Below are 24,655 nucleotides of genomic sequence, written 5' to 3' on the forward strand. Positions count from 1 at the left end.
CACGATACTGGAACTCCATTTCCAAGAGAACTGGTGTGAAATCATAAAAGGCAGGATTTGAATATTGAACTGGCCACTTACTCGCTGTAGAATGCTGGGCATACCTAACCCCTCTGAGTTTATTCATCTGTAAAGAAGAGATAATAAAACATACTACTTTGTGGGGTTGTTTTAAAGATTAAGCAAATAATATATATGAAGTACTGGTCTAGTGTTTACCTCAAATAACAGTAATTATTATTGTTCCTACCCCAAGATGTGAACATTTTAAGGAAAAATTGTGTTTCCATTTAGAATTACTTACATTTTTTAAAGGCAAAACTGAATGTTTTGGTCAAAAACCATTTTATTTTTCCATGTTAGCACTAAAAACATTTTTAGGACCAATCTATGATTTCTATGGGCTGAAAGTGTGATTTTGCATTTTTCTCTTCTAGTTTTTGAGAACCATGTGGAACACATAGGCTTCTAAGTAGGTACTGACTGTTGGCGTTTAAGCTCCTGGCAGTTAATATAAACCCTGGATTTACATGGCCTTCAATTTCCTTCACAACAGTTGCCTAAGTAGGATTTATCACCCTTGTCCTGGTGCACACAGGAGGATAGACAAGGTGAAATGTATAGTCAAGCTGGTTAGCCTGTCTTAATGTTAAAATGTTTTTGAGTAAGGACTAGCTTTAATTTTTACACTGAAATCACAGTATGATGATGCTGTGTATAGACAGGGTTGGTCCCAGATCTTAATTTTATTTGTGTATACTTACATAAATATCTAAGAATTTGGGATGTTTTTTCTTTCCTGTAAATTACCTCTACGGTAATCTGCTGCTTTCTGGTTAGCATCAAACAGACCTATATCTATAAAAACTTTGTTAACATAAGCAGAAATCTATGAATATAAAAACCCTTTAAAATAACATTGGAGTCCAGATTACCCACAAATGCAAGGAAGTCAAGGGTCGAGCGACACTCTTCTTCATTTGCCCTGCTGCTGTGATAGTTGAGACTTGGTGAACCAGAACGAAATTGACAAGGGGCAAACTTGCCATTTCAAGTCTCCCAGATTAAATTGAAGTCTTGTTTTTAATTTCATTTCCTTTTTTATTTAAAAAAAGAACTTGTTATTCACATTTTGAAATTACACTAAAATGTAAGTTAACTGTCCCAGCGCTGCCTCTCCGCCTGATTGCTCACTGGATAAAACACACGTGTATTATCAAAAATAGCCTCGGTGCAGGCAACTCAACACAACCAGTATCGTGGGCTAAGAGGGGCTCTAAGGGATGAAATAACCAGTATCTGGGAATCCCCTATCAGTGCTATACAAAAAAATCACCAAGATTTTTATACTCAAGTCTGCTGCAGGTGTTAGAAAACAATGGCAGGAGTGTAATCTATATTTGAAGGGGAAAGTATTGGGAGATGGAATTAGTCTTTGATTTGAGCAAAGATTCAATGCTAATAGTTCTCTGGTTGCTAACCTTGACTCTATTATTGCATCTTTGTCATTCTCAGCAAGCCTTTGTGACTCAATTTTGCCATCTATGACACAGAATAATACAAGCATGCTTTATCTTCTGTAATTGCTGTACCCTTGAAAACTTGTGTGAACTGAATTGTGGAAAATAAAATTACAAGCTTTGAATATATTAGGAAGAAATCAATATTTTAAGAAACCTCGAGATGGGTCCTTTTGTCAAGTAAAGAATTCTTTGATACCCTGGGGTTTTTTTTTTTTTTTACATAAATTCAATTTTTAGCTTTATATTCTTTAAAACTAGAACACATTTTTAAAAGGGAAAGTATGGTGATTTTTACAGGCATTAGGTAATGGATTGGAGCCAAGGGTTCCCTACCCCTTGGCCTCTAAAGAGGTTTCTGAATATTCACCTTGTTCCTGTTCAGCTCCACGCTGTGCTGCTGGGAAGAAAGAGTGAGGTGGTCATGGAGGGGTGTGTTCTTGAAACATGACTCTTTAGACAATTAAAAAAAAACCCACAAAACTTTGTGTTCTTGGGACAATTAAGGGAGTGGGAAGAGACAAGCCGAGAGATGGAAGGTAAGGAGAAGAAGCAAGGCTAGGGTTGGTGAAGGAGTTTACAGCAGAACTGGTAGAGAACTTGACATGTTTGAGAAACTAATAGATGAGTACGATGGAAAGATGGCAAGTGAAGGGAAGAATGATATCAAGTTTGGGAGAAGAGTGAGGGCCAGGTTATGCAAGGCATCGTTTGAACTGCACTCCAATCTCAGTGGGAAGCCATTGAGGGGTCTTGAACAGCAGAGTGACATGAAACAATTCACATTTAAGAAAATCATCTTACTGCCATGTGAACATAGACTGGAGGTAGGCATGAGTGGAAGCAAAGAAAACTTTAAGGAGCCACTGCACTTGCAGAGCCCAGGCAGGAGTGTCTATAGCCTGGACTAAGGTGGAAAGAGAGGAAGGGCAGAGAAACACGGATCCAATATAAATGCTGAGGACAGAATTGTCAAATGTGACTGAAAAGATGAATGCAGGGAAGTGAGGGGGAGGGAGGGATCAAGGATGACTCCTAGTCATTCTGGAATGAATGACTGACTGAGTGCTGTTTGCCATCCTTTATTTCTCTACAGTCTTTTGGATATAATCTCCTTATTCCTATTATTTCAGCTTATTTCCTCTCCAGCTCTAACCTCTGTCCTGAATCCCAGACGCACATTTCCAATCACCCACTGTACATCAAATGCAAATCTCCTTCCTCTTTTTCTGAATTTCAAAACTTGAGAAATTATATTGTTTTTAAATTTTTACATCCTTCTCTGTTGCTAACAAACATCAAGTCAGTTTCCAAGAACTGAGAGTTTCCCTCTCAAACTATCATTAGTTCTATCCCCTTGTCTTTTCCCATCTCCATTCAGGCCCCTGCCCTCCTGCCTAAACTACTATAAGAGTCTTCAACCTCATTCCCTCACCACCTGTCTCTGCTCCTAATCTGTCCTGCACACTGCTTGCTGACTGATCTCTCAAAAGTAAAAAATCCAGTAATTTCACCCCAGGCTCAGAAATTATCAATATTTCCCTACTGATGAAGAAATTAATTGCAAGCATTTATGTTGGCACTCAAGATTCCTTGTCACACACACACTAGCACATTTTAGGAGTACTATCCTCAGAGGGGGTGTGACATTGTGAACCTCGGAAAAGAATAGGCAGAAGGGAATAGGTATTTGGTTGGACACAAGCAGACTGAATATGACACTGTGCCTGGACTGTCCACATAAACTAAGAGCCGCTCCTCTTCGAGAAGGTCTTTCAAAAAACTTAGCTCATATCAGAATTACACATATCCCAGCTCAAGAGAAGTGCCTTGAGGAAACTGTGGTGGACATTGGCTATTTTTTTTATTAAAACTTTTAAAAGTTTATTTATTTATTTTGAGAGAGAGAGAGAGAGAGGAAGAGAGAGAATCTCAAGCAGGCTCTGTGCTGACAGAGCTGTCAGCACAGAGCCCAACATGGGTCTCGATCCCATGAACCGTGAGATCATGACTTGACCCGAAATCAAGAGTCAGACGCTTAACCCACTGAGCCACCCAGGCACCCCAGACATTGGTTGTTTTGTTTGCCCAACGCCCCTCTTTCTTTCAAGATAGGAATGTGCCAATCATGGTTTTTATCTCCCTTTCCTAAATGATGGGTCCATGGCATGGGTACATGACCCAGGAGGGCTGTTTAAATGTTTGATGTATGGACCTTGGAAGAGAGAAAGTGTTGTTGTCCCTCTCTAGAAATGTTGCACAGTAAGGACCAGGTGAGCCTGAAGCTGCTGGTGACCACCTTTCCCCTCACAGCAATAGCACCTGCTTGAGTATGAGAACAGCAAAGTGGAAAACAGAGCTGTGAGAGAGTCAGAAACCATATCATCAGAGTCTGGGCCAGGCAGTGCCCCTGGACTTTCCAGTTACACAAGCCAAATGGAAATTATAAGAATGGTGACAGAGAAGGGAAATGTAAATCATTCCAACCCACTGTTCTCATCATAGTGCATCATTGTTTCATTTTACCTTACCCTGTCTTTGCCTCTGTGGTGTTCCTTCTCCAGAGCCATTCACCTCAGCCCTGCACCTCTACTCAAGCCAGGAGGGGGCTGTGTTTTCCCTATACCTCTGAGCCTGCAAAAGGAGACCTGTGTAGGCAGCAGTCCTGGCTCCTCTCTGCCCAGCCCAACCATCCCAGCCCTGGAGCTTTGGGATGCTCATGCAGTTATTTTGCTGGCTCTACCCTCCCAGTCATCAAACTACCACCCTGTTGGTGTTCCCCAGTGGATTATTTCAACCCTAAATAGGACCAATTAACTGTAAAGTATTTTGAGTCTTGTTCAAGACAAAATATGGCACCATTACACCACAGAGTTGGATACAAAATGTAGCCTCTAATAACAGAGTGGGGTGCCTAGGTGGCTCAGTTGGTTAGGTGTCTGACTTTTGGTTTTGGCTCAGGTCATGATCTCATGCGTTTGTGGGTTTGAGCCCCACTCTGGGCTCTGCGCTGATGGTGCAGAGCCTGCTTAGGATTCTCTCTCTCTCCCTCTGTTTCTGCTGCTCCCCTGCTCACGCTGTCTCTGTCTCTCTCAAAATAAGTAAATAAACTTAAAGACCCCAATAATATAGTAAAGCAATTTTATTGCATTAGATTATACATTTGGGGCCAGATTCTCTCTGTACCTTCCTCTTTGGGTAAACATAGGAGGCCTCTCGATCAGCGCTGACTCAGACCATGACAGTTTTTAGAATACTAAATGTAACACTAGTGGCCTAGTGGCATTAACAAACCTACCAAAATTGCCCATTTTTCTCCATGGAAGTAATTTTAGCAGTGATAGGCTACAAATGAGTAATTTCTGGTAAGCAATTAGCACATATCACATCAAGCCGTTTTTATTCAAGGTTCTATGCTGTTAGTAGAGATATAGCAGAGGTTACCTATTAAAAAGCATCTGTGAAAAACTTCTGCTATTATTATGGAAGCAGTGGACAATATTCAAATGGAGGCAATTCAACCATTTAAATAAGTGTGTTTTTAATCATAAAATGTCACTGTTCTGCAGACCTGTTTTTCCTATTAATATGATGGAAATAATGTTAATGAGATTTAGTTAGTGTTGAAAAGATATCTGCAAATCAATCAACGTGATACATCACATTAATAAAAGAAAGGATAAGAACCACATGATCCTCTCAATAAATGCAGAAAGCATTTGACAAAATACAGCATCCTTTCTTGATAAAATATACCCTCAAGAAAATAGAGCTAGAAGGAACATACCTCAACATCATTAAGGCCATATATGAAAGACCCACAGCTAATATCATCCTCAATGGGGAAAAAAATGAGAGCTTTCCCTGTAAGGTCAGGAACACAACAGGGATGTCTACTCTCACCACTGTTGTTCAACATAGTACCGGAAGTCCTAGCTTCCACAATCAGACAACAAAAAGAAATAAAAGGCATCCAAATTGCCAAGGAAGAAGTCAAACTTTCATTCTTCACAGATGCCATGATACTCTATATGGAAAACTGAAAAGACTCCACCAAAAAACTGCTAGAACTGACCCATGAATTAAGCAAAGTCACAGAATATAAAATCAATATACAGAAACTGGTTGCATTTCTATACACCAATAATGAAGTGGCAGAAAGAGAAATCAAGGAATCAATCCCATTTACACTTGCACCAAAAACCATAAAAATTCCTAGGAATAAACCTAACCAAGGAGGCAAAATGTCTGTGCACTGAAAACTATAGAAAGCTTATGAAAGAAATTGAAGAAGACACAAAGAAACAGAAAAACATTCCATGCTCATGGATTGGAAGAACAAATATGGTTAAAATGTTGATACTACCCAAAGCTATCTACCATCTACACATTCAGTGCAATCTCTATCAAAATAACACTAGCATTCTTCGCAGAAATAGAACAAATAACTTAAAATTTGTACGGAACCAGGAAAGACCCTGAATAGCCAAAGTAATGTTTGGCTATAATACGAAAACCAAAGCTGGAGACATCACAATTCTGGACTTCAAGTTGTATTACACAAACCTGTAATCATCAAGACAGAATGGTACTGGCACAAAAACAGACACATAGATCAATGGAACAGAATAGAGAACCCAGAAATGGACCTACAAATGTATGACCAACTAATCTCTGACAAAGTAAGAAAGAATACCTAATGGGAAAAAGAAAGTCCCTTCAGCAAGTGGTGTTGGGGAAACTGGATAGCAACATGTAGAAGAATGAGCCTGGACCTCTTTCTTATAACATACACAAAAAGAAACTTAAAATGGATGAAAAACCTAAATGTAAGACAGGATACCAGCAAAATCCTGGAGGAGAAGACATTTGACCTCAGCCACAGCAACTTCTTACTAGACATGTCTCCAGAGGCAAGGGAAACAAAAGCAAAAATGAACTATTGGGACCTTATCAAGATAAAAAGCTTCTGCATAGCAAAGGAAACAATCAACAAAACTAAAAAGGCAATTGACAGAATGGAAGAAGATAATTGCAAATGACATATCAGATAAAGGGTTACTATCCAAAATAAAGAACTGATCAAACTCAAACCCTGCCCCCCAAAAAATAATCCAGTGAAGAAATTGGCAAAAGATATGAACAGACCCTTTTCCAAAAAAGGCATCCAGATAGCTAATAGACATATGAAAAAATGCCCAACACCACCCATCATCAGGGAAATACAGACCAAAACCACAATGAGATACCACCTCACACCTATCAGAAAGGCTAAAATCAACAACTCAGGAAACAACAGATGTTGGCAAGGATGTGGAGAAAAGGGAACAGTTTTGCACTGTTGATGGGAATGCAAACTGGTGCATCCACTCTGGAAAACATTATGGAGGTTCATGAAAAAATTAAAAAATAGAGCTACCCTATGACCTAGCAATTGCACAACTAGGTATTTATCCAAAGGATACAAAAATGCTGATTTGGAGGGACACATAAACCCATGTTTATAGCAGCACTATCAACAATAGCCAAAGTATGGAAAGAGCCCAAATGTCCATCAACAGACGAATGAATAAAGAAGATGTGGTATAGGGGTGCCTGGGTGGCTCAGTTGGTTACGCATCTGACTTTGGCTCAGGTCATGGTCTTGTAGCTCCATGTCAGACTATATGCTGAGAGCTCTGAGCCTGGAGCCTGCTTCGGATTCTGTGACTCCCTCTCTCTCTGCCCCTTCCCTATTCACACTCTGTCTCTCTCTGTCTCTCAAAAAATAAACGTTAAAAAAAAATGTGGCATATATATAATGAAATATTACTTGGCAATCAAAAAGAATGTAATCTTGCCATTTGCAACAATATGGATGGAACTAGAATGTAGTATGCTAAGTGAAATAAGTCAGACAAAAACAAGTACCATATGATTTCATTCATATGTGGAATTTAAGAAAAGAAACAGGTGAACAAGGGAAAATAAGATAAAAACAGAGAGGGAGTCAAACCATAAGAGCCTCTTAAATACAGAGAACAAACAGGGTTGCTGGAGGGGTGTTGAGTGGGGGAATGGGCTAATGGGGTGATGGGCATTAGGGAGGGCACATCCTTGTTGGGATGAGCACTGGGTGTTATATATAAGTGATGAATCGCTAAATTCTACTCCTGAAACCATTATTACACTAGATGTTAACTAACTTGGATTTAAATAAAATTTTTAAAAACAGCAGCTGAGTTCTCATTATAAAAGGCATCATAAAAGGACTCAGCAGTATTCTTCTGAAGCTGTGAATCATTACTTATCTGTGTGAAATTTTATGACACTTAAATCGATACGGGGGTCCTCAATGCAACAACAAAAAAATACAGACTTAGATGATAACACAGGATGTCCCCCAAACACTATTGTCCTCTGTATTACTTTTCATACCCTGAGAAGAAAAAGAAAAAAAACACCAGGGTTGAAAGTTTTATTGTGTGTGCTGGGGGGAGCTGGGTCTCAAGTTGATATTTCACAGAACAGCTCATTTTAAAAATATGAATGCATTTGAGGTATTGATTACTGTGTTTACCCACCAATAGCATCTATAAAGAAAGAAGGATCTACACACTGAAGGGGAAGGCCTTGGTGACTATGATTTGTTCCCTGTGACACCTTTCCCCTCTCTCCATCCAGCGCCCACCCAACTTGGTAGGCCCCTAGCCCACCCAAGGAAGCCTGTTGCCTGGCTATCAGCCTATGCAAAAAGATAAATCAGGTCAATCAGATTTCTTCTCTCACAAATTTGAGCTAAGAAAGACCCTGCAAATAAGAAAATAGGCAATAGGAGCTTAAACTGAAAAGATGTGTGTAAAGGTGTCATGAGGAAGAGTCAGAACCTTTAAAAGGGCAACATTTACTCCTGAAACTGTTAGGCAATGGAAGTTATGAGCCTTGGGGGTATCTTGGCTGGGCTCCAAGCTGAGACTCAGACAGGCTTGTTATGTGAGGTATCAGGGGCCTCAGAGATCCTCTGCCTGTTCACAGAATGTGCAAGGACCCTTCAATAAGCATCTGGCAACATCCCCAAGTTTTCCTGGAGTTGCACATGTTTAAGCATGTCTAACCAGCCAAGGAAGGAGAGAAGGAGAATAATGGGGGCTGTATTGCAGGGAGCAACCTCAGAATCCCTGAATGGAAAAAAAACAACATACAACTCATAAGCAATGGAGGAATCCAGTAGGGTGGGCTGGAAGAAGACACGAGAGCTTGTATTGGGAGAGAAGAGTGGTTTTAGGTACAGTCTGAGGCTCTCCTTCACAATCTCCCTTCCCTGGAGGGAAGGTCTATCTACCTCCAGAGGGGTATATATAATACAACTGAAATAGCTGCATCATTTGCCATGGTAAACACCCATCTCCAAATTGCCTAGACCAGAAGAGACTAGAAGGAGAAAGCATTTCCCTAGAACAGAGGAGCACACAAGTGTTGAGTAGTGAGTAGTGAGTAGATATCCTATGATATATAGGGATCAGAGCTGGTCAGTTCCACTGTGGAGAAGCTTGGGCATGCCAATGGAAAACCTCAGTGAAGGCTAAAGTGGCATCCAGAGGGCAGAGCCAAGAAACTGTGATGGTTAATTTTATGTGTCAACTTAATTGGGCTGAGGGATGCCCAGGTAACTGGTAAAACATCATTTCTGGGTATGTCTATGAGGGTATTTCTGGAAGAGGGCCTGGATAGAACAGAAACATGCAGGAAGGAGGAATTTGCTCTCTCTCCACGGAGCTGGAGCAGCCATCTTCTCCTGCCCTCAAACATCATATGCCAACTGAATTATACCACTGGCTTTCCCAGTTTTCCAACTCGCAGACAATAGATAGTGGGACTTCTCAGCTTCCATATCCATGTGAGTCAATTCCTAGAATAAATCTCCTCATATATATCCTATTGGTTCAGTTTCACTGGAAAACCCTGATGAACACAGCAACTAAATAAGCCACCTCCCCACACATATCCTGAGAAGGGACAGAGTTGAGATTTTGCCACTTGGCAAGTGGTAACTATTAACACAATGAATCCAGGGAAAAATTACTCAAGGAGACTCTGGCTAGCAGGGCAGAGGGGGATATTGGGATTTTCTGAGTTGGCAAAGAAAGCTGGTCAGTAGTGAGGAGAAAGGAGCAGAGACTCTCAGAGGAAAGTAGAGACCACACAGCCCTTGAGAGACTGACCCTGACTACTGACAGCTTTGAAATTCTAGTTTTCAGTTGAGTCCATATGTTTCTTAAAATAACTTCCCCCATGCCTTTCTTGCATTGCCTTGAATAGGTCTCTATTTCTTGCAAGTGAAAAAAAATATAATTAAGCAACAAAATTAAAAGATTCGAGGTAGAAATAACTCTACATTTCTTTGACTTCCAGGAAATCACCAAATTGTTGGCATTTGCATGTGTGACTGGCACTCTTGCCCTTTCTTTTTTTTTGTCCTGTATCCCCTCCTTCCCTATCCTTGGGCCTGTCCTGGTAACTGGTTCACACTCTTCTTCACCTGGCATGTGCCATGCTGCTCACTTTCAGTCTGAATCAAGTTTCCTATGGGTCCCAGAGCTGACAGAAGTATATTTAATCAAGCACTCTCAATGCTCAAGACACTTTGTTGGTTGCTGTCATACTTGTCACCTCATTGGATCTTGGGTGACTACCCAAGTGGAGTTATGAGTAGTTTTATCAATGAAGAAACAGGTTCATCAAAGTTAAATGAGTTGTATAGGAACTTATAGAGCAGAAGTTAGAACACAGGACTTTACGAGGCCACAGCGGGAGCTAACTGTACCAGGTTGCTGGTAACCTCAGGAGTGGATGGATCTAGATTGACCATGGATGACTTCCACTCACGTGCTGTGGACTGTGTGTTGTATTACCTGGGGGTGGGAGAGGGAGGTGAAAAAGAGGTAAAAATACTGCAGAGAAGAAATGCATAGGAAGTAGAAGAAAAGGAGAAGCAAAGAAGCAAAAGAAGACTAGCAGATAAGGTGGCAGCTAAGTGGGCAGGCAATGTTCCATAGGGGTGACAGATGAAGTGGAGGATAAGGAAGCCCTTTAAAGAGAATGACAGTCTCATATTGCACCTCCCCACCTTAAAGCTACCCAACAACAGTGCTGATCTGGTCCCTATTCCCCACTCTCACCAAAATAAAAGGCACAACCAAAATTAGAATAAAGTGAGACATCAAATCTAAGAGCCAGTCGAGTCTCGAAAGCATTCTTTGGCATTTTGTCAGCAATAGACTGTGAGTTTCCATTTTTAATTTTGGGAAATTTCATATTGCACAATTTACTATTTCCCCCACAGCTGCCAGTACTATTTGCCATCCATTTGGTATCTGGACCAAACCCAAGCATTTACTGGCAGAGGCTGCTTTCACTGGTTTTGGCAGCATTGCATGTTGGTTAGGAGAACAAGCCCTACAGTCAGTCTTCATGAGTTCAAATCCTGCCTCTGATACTTGATGGGGACACGTCTTTAGGAAAATGCTCCACTCCTCTATACCAAGTCTCCCACTCACAGGGAGGTTGTCAAGATACAACAGGGTGGCCACCCCTCTTGATTTGCCTAGGACTGAAGGGCTTCCCAGGATGTTTAACTGTCAGTGCCGAAACTGGGAAAGTCCTGGGCAAACTGGGATGAGTTGGTCACCCAAGAAGAAACTAAAATATTGTAGGTAAAGCACTAAGAAGAATGAGTGTTCAACAAACATTAGCCATGGATGTGTAAATCTACTGAGAATGTGACTATTGTAATGATCACTGTTTCCCCTGGGGGTCTGGGACTAGGGTCCCAGTCTTTTCTGAAGGGCAAGACCACTTCCATTTCTCCAAAGCTTTGGAATCACTGGGAACAGGGCAAAGATGAGGGTGGTGTGCCTGTGATGACAGTGGTCTGTGCACGCAGGGAAGATGAGCCAGACTCCAGTCTCCTCTTCACTCATGGAATAGTCTCCCTCCCCTTCCCTAAAGACCTCCTCACTCTTCTATGGGTCCACCTGAGCCATGCTGGCCATCTGGCTGGTTGCACTGTAGGTCCATAGACAGAACTTGACCTACTGAGCGAAGACTTCTGATCTTTGGAGTCAGATTTCCCTTCAGGACACCCTGAGTCTCCCCAGGAGTTCCAACTGAAATTCTGAAGAACAAAAGAGCCTTCCTGGCACATCTAATCTGGCATCCTGGGAGGTCTATTTCTTGAAAATTCCTCAAACATTTTATCCCTCAGGGACTTATGACTTTCCTTACTGCCTATTCTCAGATATATTCTCAGTGTACATAAGAGGCACTTTAGTGCAGGGCTTAAGTAATTAGGGATTCTAGACTGCCTAGGTGTAATCATGGGCAGCTTATCCTCTTTAAAACCTCAGTTCCTATATTTGCAAAGTTGAGATAATGATTGCTATGATGTTGCTATGTGCTAAGCAAATGACATACAATATCTTAATTAATATGCACAACAAACCAAGGAAGTATGCACTTCAGGAATCCCATATTATAGGAATCTGAGGCACAGAGAGATGAAGTAATTTGTCTAAAGTCACACATCTTGCAAGTGACAGAATCAGATTCAAAGGAAGTCTGGCTCCAGAACTCAGACTCTCAACAAAGTATATTCTGACTCTATGCCTACCTTACTGAATTGCTACGAGAAATAAAGTAACACATAAAAAGACCCTTAGCATATGGTAAGCATTAAGTAATTATTAGTTTTTTTTTTTAAAGGGAGGATTGAAAAGACAGTCAAAGTAATGGCTCAGCATCAGTATATTCTTCATTCGCATGTAAAAACAAACAATCTACTGAATCAGCCTGACACTATTAGAAAAATTTAGTAAGTACTTATTGAACATGTACTTAGTGACTACTGCTATGCAAAGGGCTTGTGGTACAACTGTGGGCAAAACCAGACACTGCTTCTACATTTCTGAAGCTTCCAGCACAGAAAAAGAGATAAAAATTGAACAAACCATTCCACTCAAAAAAAAAAAAAAATAAATGAACAATCCGAAAAGGAAATGAAGAAGACAATTCTATTTACAATATCACCAAAAGAATAAAATACTTAGAAATAAGCTTAGCCAAGGAGGCAAAGACTTGTACACTTCAAAACTATAAAATGGTGCTGAAATTAAAGAGTACACAAATAAATGGCAAAGCATTCTATGTTCACGGATTGAAAGACTTCATATTGTTAAGGTGTCAATACTACTTAAAGTGATCTACAGATTTAATTCAATTCCTATCAAAAACCCAATGGTATTTTTTGCAGAAATAGAAAAGTCCATCCTAAAATTCATACAGAATCTCAAGGAACCCTGCAGAGCCAAAACAATCTTGAGAAAGAAGAACAAAGTTGGAGGTCTCACACTTCCTGATTTCAAAAGTAACTACAGAGCTACAGTAACTGAAACAATGTTGTACTATCATGAAGACAGACATATAGACCAGTGGAATAAAATAGAGAGCCCAGAAATGAACCCTTCTATATTTGATCAAATGATTTTTGACAAGGATGTCAACAGAAGTCAATGGGGACACAACAGTCTTTTTAATAAATAGTGAGGAAAACTGGATATCCACGTGCAAAAGAATGATGTTGAATGCTTACCTTACACCATATATAAAAATTAATTCAAAATTGATTAAAGACGTAAACATGAGGGGTAGAACTACAAAACTCTTAGAAGAAAACATAGAGGAAAGCTCCTTGACATTGGATTTGGCAATGATATCCTGGATATGACACTAGCAGCACAAGTAACAAAATTTTTAAAAAATAGATACATCGGACTACATTAAAATTTAAAACTTTTGTGCACCAAGGGACATAATCAACAGAGTGAAAAAGAAACGTACAGAATGGGAGAAAATATTTGCAAATCATGTATATGATAAGGGGTTAATATCCAGAATATATAAAGAACTACAACTCAACAACAACAACAACAAAAAACCCCAAATAACCTGATCAAAAAAAGTGGGCAAAGGACTTGAATAGACATTTCTCCAAAAAAAGATACACAAATGCCAACAAGTACGTGAAAAAAGTGCTCAGCATCAGTAATCATTAGGGAAATGCAAATCAAAACCGCAATGAGTTACCACCTCACACCCATCAGGATGGCTACTATCAAAACACAGAAACAAAAATAAGTGTTGGTAAGGATGTGGAAAAACTGGTACCTAGAATAGTCAAATTCATAGAGACAGAAAGTAGAAGAGTGACTGCCAGAAGCTGAAAGTAAGGGAGATTGGGGAGCCACTGTGCAATGGGTCTAGAGTTTCCATTTTACAAGATGAAAAGGGTTCTGGAGATGGGCTGCACAACAATGAGAACATACTTAACACTACTGAACTGCACACCTAAAAAATGGTTACGATGGTAAATTGTATGCGGTGTGTATTATACTATAGTTTTTAAAATAAATTTTAAAAGGAGAGGGGAATATAATTGTTATGAATGCTGCAAAGGATTTAGGCCCAAGGTTCATGTAAAGTGGATCTGACCTGGGGAGTGGTGAGGGAAGCTTCACTTAGTGGAGAGCAAGGTGAGTAAGATACGAATTTTCTGGGGAAGAAAAGAGGCAAAGAAAACAGTATATGCAAAGTCCTTGTGAGGTGAGGGATCTTCATTTACTTGGGATGCTTTTTATTAATTATTGACTAAGTACAAGCGCTTGTTTTTGCCTGGTTATTTCTGCCCTCCCCCCTTTTTGGAGACATAACTTACAAAGATTGCACAAATCCTTAATGAATCCTCAATAAATTTAGCACCAACACTTTGAATCAAGTAACAGTCAAGAGAGAGATTCTCATGTTTCCTTTCCTGCTTTCTTTCCCTTCCCCTGAAGCCAGTGGTGAGGCTGGGAGCTGAGGAGACATCTGCAGGGAGCTGCCCCATGTGGAAGGAGACTGAAGAGATATGACAACTAAGTGTCACCCGTGATCCTGAACGAGATCTCAGGCCAGAAAGCAAACAGAGATATTGTTGGGACTGTTGGTGAGATTTGAATTGGGTCTCTGATCAATGCTAACTTCCTGATTTGGTTGCTATATTGTGATTATGTAGGACAGTGTCGCTACCTTTTGAAAATATGTTCTGAAGCATTCAGGGGTTGATGAACATCCTGTTGAAAACTTTCTTTTAAATATTCAGAATAAGAATAATGATGATGGTGTAAGTAGTATATATAGACAGAAGAAAGAGAGAACACAAATGTGTTAAAATATTAACAATTGGGGTATCTGGGTGAGGGTGATATGGGAGTTCTGTGTATTACTCTGGCAACTTTTCCAAAACTTTGAAATTCAAGACAAGTTACTTTTCAAATGCTTCTCCTATGATTGAAATGAGCCCACAGGTGAGGCAGTAAGCAGCAGAGGTGAGATCAGAAATGAAGATACACATTTAATCTATCACTGAATTTGAAAAAGAAAACTTTGAGAGAAAAAAAAATTGGTGTTCATTTAGCTCTCTCCAGAATGAAGTATGCTACCCCGCAAATAACCCACTAGTGGTTATAATAAATTAATAAGCATTCCGATCCAGCACTCGCTTTGGGTAGCATGAATTGGTCATCAAATCTGAGACTACAGGTCCTTTTCTCTGAATCATGGCCCTGCACAAATCCTGAGACACATTATATACCAACCCCCCTCCCTGACACAGCTCTTTTCAGCTTCAGAAAATTGAGGATGGAGGAAACCTACCAAGAGGATCTTGCCTGCAATGACGACAGAACTGGGCAGAGCTGTAAATCCAGAGGGTGATGAAGTGAAACTGGAACACAGCACGCCTCCATGTTTTCATCCGTCTGCAAGATCACCAAAGGCCTGAATCAAGTCTAAGCATGAGTCATTGGGTTTCCACACACACCTACCACCTGAAACACACTGAACTGAGCTTCTCAGTGTGTGGTGCAGTGGGAGATCTATGTAGGAAGCATCTTGGGAAAAAGAAGAGACGGATGAGGCCCCTCTGCCACTCACAGAGGCACTGTGCCTGATGCATACCCGTGGGGACAGGACTGTTACCAGTGTTCAGGTTGGATGCCCTTGTGTAATTCTATCACATAAACAGGTGGGTTTTTTTTAATAGATTAGAAATGGTAAGTAGGGTCATATATTGTAGGAGGAAATTGCTATAGAGCTAGTGAACTCAATTCTGTGCCCCTCAAAAAATCATTAGGTGGGATGAGAAAAACAATTCAATTTCAACTTCATTTTTGTTAGAATAAAATCATCAAGACTTTCTTTTCACACTAATTCTAAAATTGTCAGATTACTTCTGTCTACAGCAAAATTTCTTCAAGTTTCTTTGAGCAAAGTTGTGTTGAATGGCCCACCACATTTTCTCCTCTCTGATCCTTCCTAGCCTTGACATTCAACTCAAATTCCACCTTCTCTGTGAAACCTTTCCTGGCTGCTCAAGCCCTCATAAATTTTTTTTTCCCCTCTTAACACCTACAACACTTAAGTTCTTATTAGAATTTAATTACACATGTCTTGAATTTTATAACTTTTATTGGCTTTCTTTATTAGAGAACTAATACATTTATATTAAGAGAAAAAGTTTTTAAAAACCAGTTAGGCACAAAGAAAAACCACTCATAAGCTCTTCATCTTGAGAAAACCACTTTAACACTATGTATATCCTTCCAGACTTTTTTCTATTCAGGCTTAGTTTTTCCACTTCTGGAATCATAATGTTTTGCAAGTTGTTTTTAAAATGTACTAACAAAACACTAAAATGCCAATATACATCCTTTTTCAACATAATTTTTGATGAATCTGTGGTACTCCATTTTACATATGAACCACAAATTATTTAGCCAATTCTCTGCTGTAAGGCATTTAAAATTCTCTATTTTGTTTTTGCTATCATTTATTAAAAAATCGTTCTGTATTTTCTTTTTTTTCATTAGTATAAATGCCATAAAGAAAATTTCTCTGTAAATAACTTTAAGTATTATTAATAAGTAATACATTAAATAATAAAATTAACTATAAAATCATCATATAGTCAATTGTTTAATTTATATCAGTTTCGACTACTTGTCTAGACTTTTTTAAGTTCCTTGAGGATAGAATACAATGTTTTCCAATTTTTCATCTCTCGTCAGCACAACAGATATGCATGTTAAAGAATTGCTTTATGTCACTTAAATTTTTAGATAGTAGTTGCCTCAACTCTTTATTGTAGAAGCAGATCTTGGGCTAGTCACTATAGATAATGATGTAAGAACATCCTTTCCTCTTAGGGACTATTTCCAAAGTCCTTCTTAGGAACTGAGGTGATCTTTGGGGGAGATAAAGATGGGACAAATAAGAGGGATGGGTGGTTACAAAGAAAAAAGGCTGCCAGCCAAATTTTCATGGTAACTAGAGTAAAATTTTTGCGTGATCTTACTCTGGAAAATTACAGTGATTTCTAGTTTGGAATACACTGATTATTTTTCAAAATTTGTATGAGATTTTGTACAATGAGAAATAACTCTTCCTGACAGTGGTATGTCTATATTCCCGTGGTGGCCCTCAAACTTCCTCTGTGCTGCCCAGCAATCCTGCTGTATTGCGTTGCACTTGACCACCCCTCTCCTCTTTCCTCCCCTTCCACACTTTTCCCTCTTCCACCATTAGTTGATTATCTGGCTTCTGAGTCCACTCAGAATCAAGGACAGAATCACTCAGACAGGGATAGCCCACCACCAGAGTCCAGCCTCCCCACACACCCCTATCTGAGCTGCCTTCTCTCCTATTGATAGTAATGAACGGGCCCTACCCGACTCAAGAACTTCCCTCTAGAAGTTATCCCCTCTCTCTGTGCATTAACTGTTTCCCCTCTTGCCTGGATTATTCCCTCCAATGAGCTCTCTTGTTTCTCCCATAGGCCGTACCCATTTCCCCATCTTTACTTTCCCAGTCTAGCTCCTCCAAGGAGTGTGGTCCGTATCCACTGCCTCTACTTACTCTCCTTGCACTCTCTCTCCAATCCACTCCAGCCAAGGGTAGTCCCCAGCACTCCCCTCTGTCAAAGACACCAATACCCTCCAGGGTACCAAGTTGAAAAGTCAATGATAGGTTCTCATCTTATTTGACCCATCAGCAGCATTGGCATAACTGATTACTCCCTCATTCTCAAAACATTGTCTTTCATTTGGCTCTATTTCTCTCTCCTTTCCCTCATTGGCTGCTGTTTCTCAGTCACATCGGCCAGATCTTCTTCCTCTTCATTCACTGATCTCTAAATGTTGGGAGTGCCCCAGGTCTTAATTCTTAGACCTCTTCTCTTCTCCACCCACGTTCCCAGATTCTCGACGCTGATGATACACAGATTTCTATCTCTAGTCCAGACCTCTCTCCTGAAGGCTAGGCTCTCATGTCTTATTGCCTACTCAACTTTTCCACATAGATGTCTGATGAGCACCTAAAATGTACTAAATCCAGGGGTGCCTGGTTGGCTCAGTCAGTGAAGCATCCAACTTTGGCTCAGGTCATGATCTCATGGTTCATGAGTTCAAGCCCCACATTGCACTCTCTGCTGATAGCTCAGAGCCTGGAGCCTGCTTCAGATTTTGTGTCTCCCTCTCTCTCTGCCCATCTCCTGTTCATGCTCTGTCTCTTTTTCTCTCCCCAAAATAAATACAAACATTAAAAAAAAGTTTTTAATGTACTAAATCCAAACCCAAACACTTGAGCTTTCCCTCCATACCTGTTCCCCCTATAGATTTTCCTATCTCACTAAATGAGTCTCCATTAACCAGGTGTTCATGCCCAAATCCAGAATTTTCTTTGAGTCCTCTTCCTCTCCCATCCCGCAATTGAATCATCAATAAGTCCTGTTTGGCTTACTCTGAATATATCTAGAATCCCATTTACAGTTACCACTGTAGTCCAAATTAACATCACCTTTCTCTTAGCCCATCTCAATAGCTTCCCCGTAGTCTCTGCTTCCACACTTGTCCTCCTCTTCTACTTTACAAACAGAATGATCTTTTAGGAGTTGAGGCCAGTCATGTCCTTTCTCTGCAGAAACCCCTAAAAATGTCTTCTCATTTTACCAAACTATAACCCTGCTGGCTATCCCTCTGGCATCATCTCCTGCTATTTTCCTTCCTATTCCTCTGTATCAGGCATTCCTGGCCTCTTTGCTATCCCTGGAGGATGCCAAGTCCACTCAACCTCAGGGCCCTTCCATTTGCTCTTCTCCATATCTGAAAAGCTTTTCCCCAAGAATGCTTCAGAGCTTGCCCCCTCACTTCATTTATATCTCTGCTCAAATGTCCCCTCATGAGGAATGCCTTCCTTGACCCAACCACCACTCCTGAACTCCTTTACCTACTCTATTTGCTCTCACAACACTATTATTTAATATTATAATATAATTTGATATTATATAATACTGACTATATATTATTGCATATAGTTATATATTTGCATATTATATATCATACACACACACACACACACACACACACACACACACACAGAGGCTCATTGTCTGTCTCCCTCTCCCATCCCCATCTCACCACTAGAATAAGAATTCAACTTCTCAGCTTGTAGAACAGTGCCCGCCACAAAATAGGTGGCTCAAAAATTGTTGAACAGATTACCAAAGCTATTCAAATTTCACCAGTTCTCACAAGTGTCATCTGTGCAGTGTTTCAGCTGTGCTGAAGTTTTATGGGTTAGATACACTTTGAAACATCTGACTTTGAAATAATAAACCTTAGTCATAATTCTCAGGAATTTGCCCAACAAGTAGAACTCAGTTTCTTCTCAACAGAACTTCTTTCACCACATTGGTTCTTCCTGGCTTTGGCATTCTCCCCCTCTAAACATCTTACTCTGTTCTCTCCCACTGGACATTAACTTTGTACTGCTATATCTTATTCAAGGTACCACATTTAAAAATCTGCCTACTGTTCTGCCTAAAGAAAACCTTTATATCTTCTCAGCACCATCAGATCCTCTAATAGGGTGCTGGAGAGCAAGAAAATGAAAAACTTGTGAACTGCTCAATTCTTTCTTCATGTATGTCTTTGCTCATTTTTTTGTTTGTTTCCTGAATAATTTTTCCTATCTTATTTTATAAAATCAGGGAGATTTACAGAAATAATGTTCACTGACTTCAATAATATGGTACAAAGCTATTATCCCTGGAAATCATATCCTGCTTAGAAATGTATCACAGATGAAGTCCATATTCTGGATCAGTGCACACATGTAATTATACAGAAAAAAAAGTGTATCAGAAAAGGTTGAATGTTGCATACATGGGAAATAAATTGACCTCTATTCCAGTTACTATCATGAATATACAGAAGGAAAAACCTGCATCTGTTTCACATTGTAAATGCCTGAAGCGTCCAGAACAGAACCATAAACTCACGGAATGGCAGCAAACATTCACTATAAGGGTACTAAAGCCGTCCATGGACTAATCTCTGAGGCAGTACTGTTAAAAGAGTGGCCGGTACTAATTTCGTACAATTCTGAATATGTTTCCTAAGCTTTAATTCAAGTAACCTACTTCTAACTATTCAAAAGGAAATAACTAACTCCTTACTAGGCTTCAAGCGCCTCCAAGGCAATGGTTTTGTCTTATTCATTGCCACAGAGGCACATGATTTTGGTACTGGACATGACTATAGAGGTCAACTAGTTCGAATTTAATCATTTTGAATGACTAGGTAATACAACCTATCACAGTTTCATTTGGTTTTTTTCATCTTGAATTGCTGTCCTATCTCATACATGAGAATTTCTAACTAAGAAAACTCCAGTGTGAGTCTTTGGCAGGTAGACTAATTGAAATGACCTAATAGCCTTCGTTGTACCCTCTGGGACCAGAAGCAAGGTGGCAAGATCAACTTCTAGCAACATCCCTCTCCTCCCCTCCTCCACATCACAGCCAGCAGCCATGGCCTGCCTGAAAAGAAATGAATTTGCATGACCTTCACAAGGATCTTCTCAAGCCTGGCTCTAGAAAAAAATTTCCTGGTGCTATTAAAATGCACAAAGTTATCGCATTGACACTCATACACTTACAGGAATGAGGAATGCAGAAACATCACCATCCACAAGACTAAGGACTGGCCCTGCCAGGGCAGATCAGAGCTCAGTATTTTCTGTCCTTGCCAGAAGGCCAGGTAGGGACCTCAAGAAGCAGGGTGTTTTATCAAAAGAGGCACCAGACCCAAAGTCAGGAGACTGAGAACTGCTCCTAGCTCTTAGGCTTCTCTTCGTCCGAAAACCATAAAGGCTAGCAGAGAAAAACTCCCCGTGTGGTTCTAGATCTACATGAGAGGCTCTGCAATGCTGTTAGAAAAATTAGCCTGGCCTTTTGAGCTTCCTTTGGTCCATCTCTTAGCTTTCCACACAGACGGTCAAAATGAGGGCCTTTTAAAACTCTGCCCTCAATCGAAGGTGGTTCAGAGTAACACTTTGGCTGGTATCACAAGACTCCCAGGGCAATGCTTCACTGCTTCCTCGGCATATGCCAGTGCCCATTTTACAGGGGGGGATTTATGATCCTTCTCTCAGTAGAGCGAGCCAAAGTTTTATAATATTCATTAAAAATCAGCACCACATGTAATAATATGGAATACTGCCTGTACACAAGGGGGCCAAGTTATAGGTGTTCGGGGAAACGTGGCAGAATTTCTTGGCCTTGGCAGGGGTAAAGTTGCAGGCACCAGCACTGCACTAACACAACCTTCTTTTATTGCAAATGTTCGTTCACTCTAAGTCCTAATTACTTTCTGTAAAATCCTCACCACCATCAAGCTTTCTTCTGACAGGGCAGCCACACGATGGCCTTAAAGTACAGCAGCAACACCCTGGCAGCCTCCGGAGTAAGAGGCAGGGGAGAGGCTGGAACCCAGGAGGAGTTGGGGCTGAAGCTGAAAGTGAGGCTTTCCATTTACATTTAGCAATTGCTCTCGCCCCTTCCAAAACCAAGTCGTGGGGGCTATAGACTCGCTCAGTGGGACGGGCCCAGGCCCTCGGGTGAAGGATTCAATCGCTGTTGGGTCGGAAACTACTCTTCCTCGCCCCACCCCCACTCATGAGGGGGCCAGGTTAGCTTGGTGGGGGCCCGTGGAACATCTTTTCCCTCCCCTCCTGGGAAACGCTAGACAACCCAGGAATCCTAGGTCTCGACGTCTGGCTCCTCTTCCTGGGGGCAGGGCCCTGGGCTCTGCACCCCTCCCCACGTGCCATACCAGCCCTCACCACTCCCCTCCCCCCCACAAGCCCCCAACCCTTGCCTTTCAAGGCCTTTGCGAGTCTCGAACAAGGCCGGACCCGGCCAGGCGCTCAGTCCGGCCGGGAGCACGGGGCTCTCCCCACCGCGCGGCTGCACAAAGCGGGGAGTGCAGCGGCAGCTGAGGCGCGCCCCCTCCCGCGAGCGGGCCGAGCGCGCGCGCCCGCCCCCGCCCCTCGCCCCCCACCCTAGCCCCCGGAGCGCCATTCGCGGAGCGGCTTACGCTAGTCGCCAGGCGTACGGCGCCCCAGCGGCCGGGGAGGTGCGCTGCCCGGCTCCCGTAAAGTTATTGTGAATGGGGAGCGGGTGACGTCAGCGCCGAATGTCAACAATGTAGCGATTGAGAGTGTGGGCGTTCCGGGGAGAGCGCGAGCCGCGCGGCGCGGAGCAAACAGCGCCGAGCCGCCGCCGCCTCAGCAGCAGCAGCAGCAGCAGCGACCGTGCACACCCGGGCTGCGGTCGCAGCAGCGCTAACGTGAGCGCCTGCCGCCGCCCTCTCCACCCCGCCTGCCTGTTCCCGCGGCCGCCGGGCTCTTGCTTTCTCTCCGGCCTCCCCTCGACCCTTCCCCTCCCCCTACCCGGTACACTCGGGGGGCTGGGAACGAGCTGCCATGTGATGCGCGTCTTCTCCGAGAGCTTTCGGTGACCCCCGAACCGCCCACCGCGCCAGCTCCCGGGAGGGGGCTGCAGGCTGGGAAGACACTGGGAAGAGGAGGCGAAAAAGGACGCAAAGTTCTCTGGCGAGGTGAGTCCCCGGCCCTGGGTCCCGGGCCCGGCACCGGGTGGGGCGGCGGGGCAAGTTAACGGGGGGAGGGAGCGGGTGCGCGGGGCAGGCGGGGAGGCGTGGGGAAGCGACGCGGGAAGGGAGCCCGGCCGCCCGGCGCGCAGCCGCCCGTCGAGCGCCCTGCCCGCTTTTATGGCATTTTCTAGGAACGGGAAGGGGGTGGGAGCCGAGCCGGCGGACGCGGCGCGGCTAATGTGAGCTCTCTCGCCAGGCTGTTTACGGCAGGCGAGGCGGCATTGTATTTTGCTCGCGTCGACGGGTGTTTTGGAACAGCAGGGGGAGGAGGAGCAGAGGGTAATAAGTCAGGCGTGGGGAGGGCGGGCTGGAGGGAGGCGCGCGTCCGCGCAAGCCGGAGCAGCTGTCAGACCCACGGCCCTGCTCTCGGCCCCCAGCCCGCGATCCCCGCGCCAGGCCCGGCGGCCTCCTAGTTGCCGGCGGCGTCCGCGCCTGGGGCTGCTCCGCGGGGACTGCGGCCACCGCGCCTTCGCGCTCAGCTGTCAGTCGCCGCTGGGTAGCTGAGACCTCCGCGACTGGCGCGGCATCAAAGCCCAAGTTTAGGGTCCCGGGAAGAGGCAAGCTGGGAGACTCGCAGCGCAGACCAAGGGAAGCGCGCTGGGTGGAATCCCTCCTATCCAGTGATCGCGTTACGGGAATGCGTCCCTGGGAGCTTGAACCGAGGGGCTAGTGCCTTCAGAGACAGAAACCTTATACCTCCCCCTCCCCAAGATTCTACATGAAATCAAAGTGCAACGCACACACACCCTCTTTTTCCTCCCCACACTTCAGTTTCCAAGCTTCATCTAGGAGAGGAGTTTATCCAGGGGACACCTCCCCACCTCCCCATGCCGAGTCTCCCTGTGATCGCTTCGTACTCCTCTCACGGGTGGGTGCTTAGTAGCCCAGTGGCGTTGGAGAGGGCGGCGGGCGGCGCTCATGGACTACCCCAGTTGCCCGCGAGAGGGGACTCGAGTGAGCATCTCGTCCACTTCGATCTGGCCGAGAATTTGCAGGAACTCGAACCGTGGGAGGAAGCGGGCAGGGCCGAGTGTATGCACGTGAAAGGGGCCGCGCAGCCCTGGCTTCGGGGGTTGTGGACGTGCGGAGTATCCTCAGCACCTTCTCGCGTGTAGGCGAGTTTAACAACTTGGGGGAAGTTCCAGTGTGGGCGCTGTCCCGATGGTTTTGTCTGTGGCCGGAGAAGGCGCGCCTCGCAGCTCTCGCGCCCGGTGACCGTGGTCGCTGCGACCCGTGGCCCCCGAGAAATGGGAGGGACGAGGGCGCCCCACCCCCTACTGCGCCGCAGACTCCCCGCGGATCCGCGGGTAGCGAGACGCGGCGTTCCTTGGTTTCCACCTTTGCTGTCTAGTGCTGTAGTCGCACTGTGTGTAAATTTCATGTTGCGTGTGTTTAACTAAAAAGGGTAATTACTTTAGGTAAAAATCCTTTTCTGCCTAGTGGGAACCTTGGCGGAGATGATGCCTAATGAGATATTTTGCTTTTGTCTGTTTAGAGTAAAATTAGAGATGTTAACTCCGATAACGGTTTTCTCAGATCATTAAAATGTAACATGTAGGAAAGGCATGTCGAGCTGCGAAGGCTCTGGCTGACATGAAAGAAGCTGAGCGTGAAAGGCTGCCACTCTTTCTGTGGAGAGGGCTATTTTGGTAAGGCAGCGGGCGTCTTGCTTAAAATGTGAGATTGCCCCACCCTGGTTCTCCGGCAGCTCCCGAGTAAATGGCATTTTTCATTCTTGCAGGTAGTAATAAACGTGAGTCAAAATGACATCTTGTTAGAATTAGTCTTTAGTCTGTAAGAGAGATTGCTAAATTACAGTGTTGCACTCAGACTGCTCCAGTGAAAGGTCTGTCAGCATTTCCATTATAAATTCAGTTTTTCAGGAGTTTATAATTTCACCACAAAAGTTGTGGTGACTGAAATGTTTTTCCCTTGTAGTGTTCTGGTTTAGAGAATGCATTGATTGCCCAATTCTGTCCTATTTGCTGTTCCTGAAACTTGAATGTCATTCAAAGTGGGGGGGGGTCCCCAAAATGGAATACACAACCATGG

General features: G+C 43.1%; 1 protein-coding gene and 1 long non-coding RNA gene across 6 annotated transcripts in view; one reads left to right on the forward strand and one right to left on the reverse strand.

Moving 5' to 3' along the window:
* LOC113598765 (uncharacterized) overlaps positions 1-16,660 on the reverse strand; it is a 122,447-nt gene extending 105,787 nt beyond the window's left edge. Inside the window, exon 1 of one of the 2 annotated variants that reach the window (XR_003419479.2) lies at positions 15,249-16,659. This is a non-coding gene — a long non-coding RNA (uncharacterized LOC113598765). Of the gene's footprint in view, positions 1-15,248 lie in introns of both variants that reach the window. The other variant, XR_008298472.1, reaches the window with a different exon arrangement.
* Positions 16,661-22,028: 5,368 nt separating this feature from the next.
* Positions 22,029-24,655, forward strand: part of BACH2 (BTB domain and CNC homolog 2) — a 354,258-nt gene continuing 351,631 nt past the window's right edge. For 2 of the 4 annotated variants that reach the window (XM_053222465.1, XM_053222467.1), the window contains exon 1: positions 22,030-22,549. The gene's annotated coding sequence lies outside the window, so the exon portion shown is untranslated. Of the gene's footprint in view, positions 22,550-24,655 lie in introns of all 4 variants that reach the window. The other 2 variants (XM_053222463.1, XM_027057248.2) reach the window with 2 other exon arrangements.

The sequence above is a fragment of the Acinonyx jubatus genome, chromosome B2, assembly GCF_027475565.1.
Source record: "Acinonyx jubatus isolate Ajub_Pintada_27869175 chromosome B2, VMU_Ajub_asm_v1.0, whole genome shotgun sequence".
Classification (NCBI taxonomy): Eukaryota; Metazoa; Chordata; class Mammalia; order Carnivora; family Felidae; genus Acinonyx; species Acinonyx jubatus.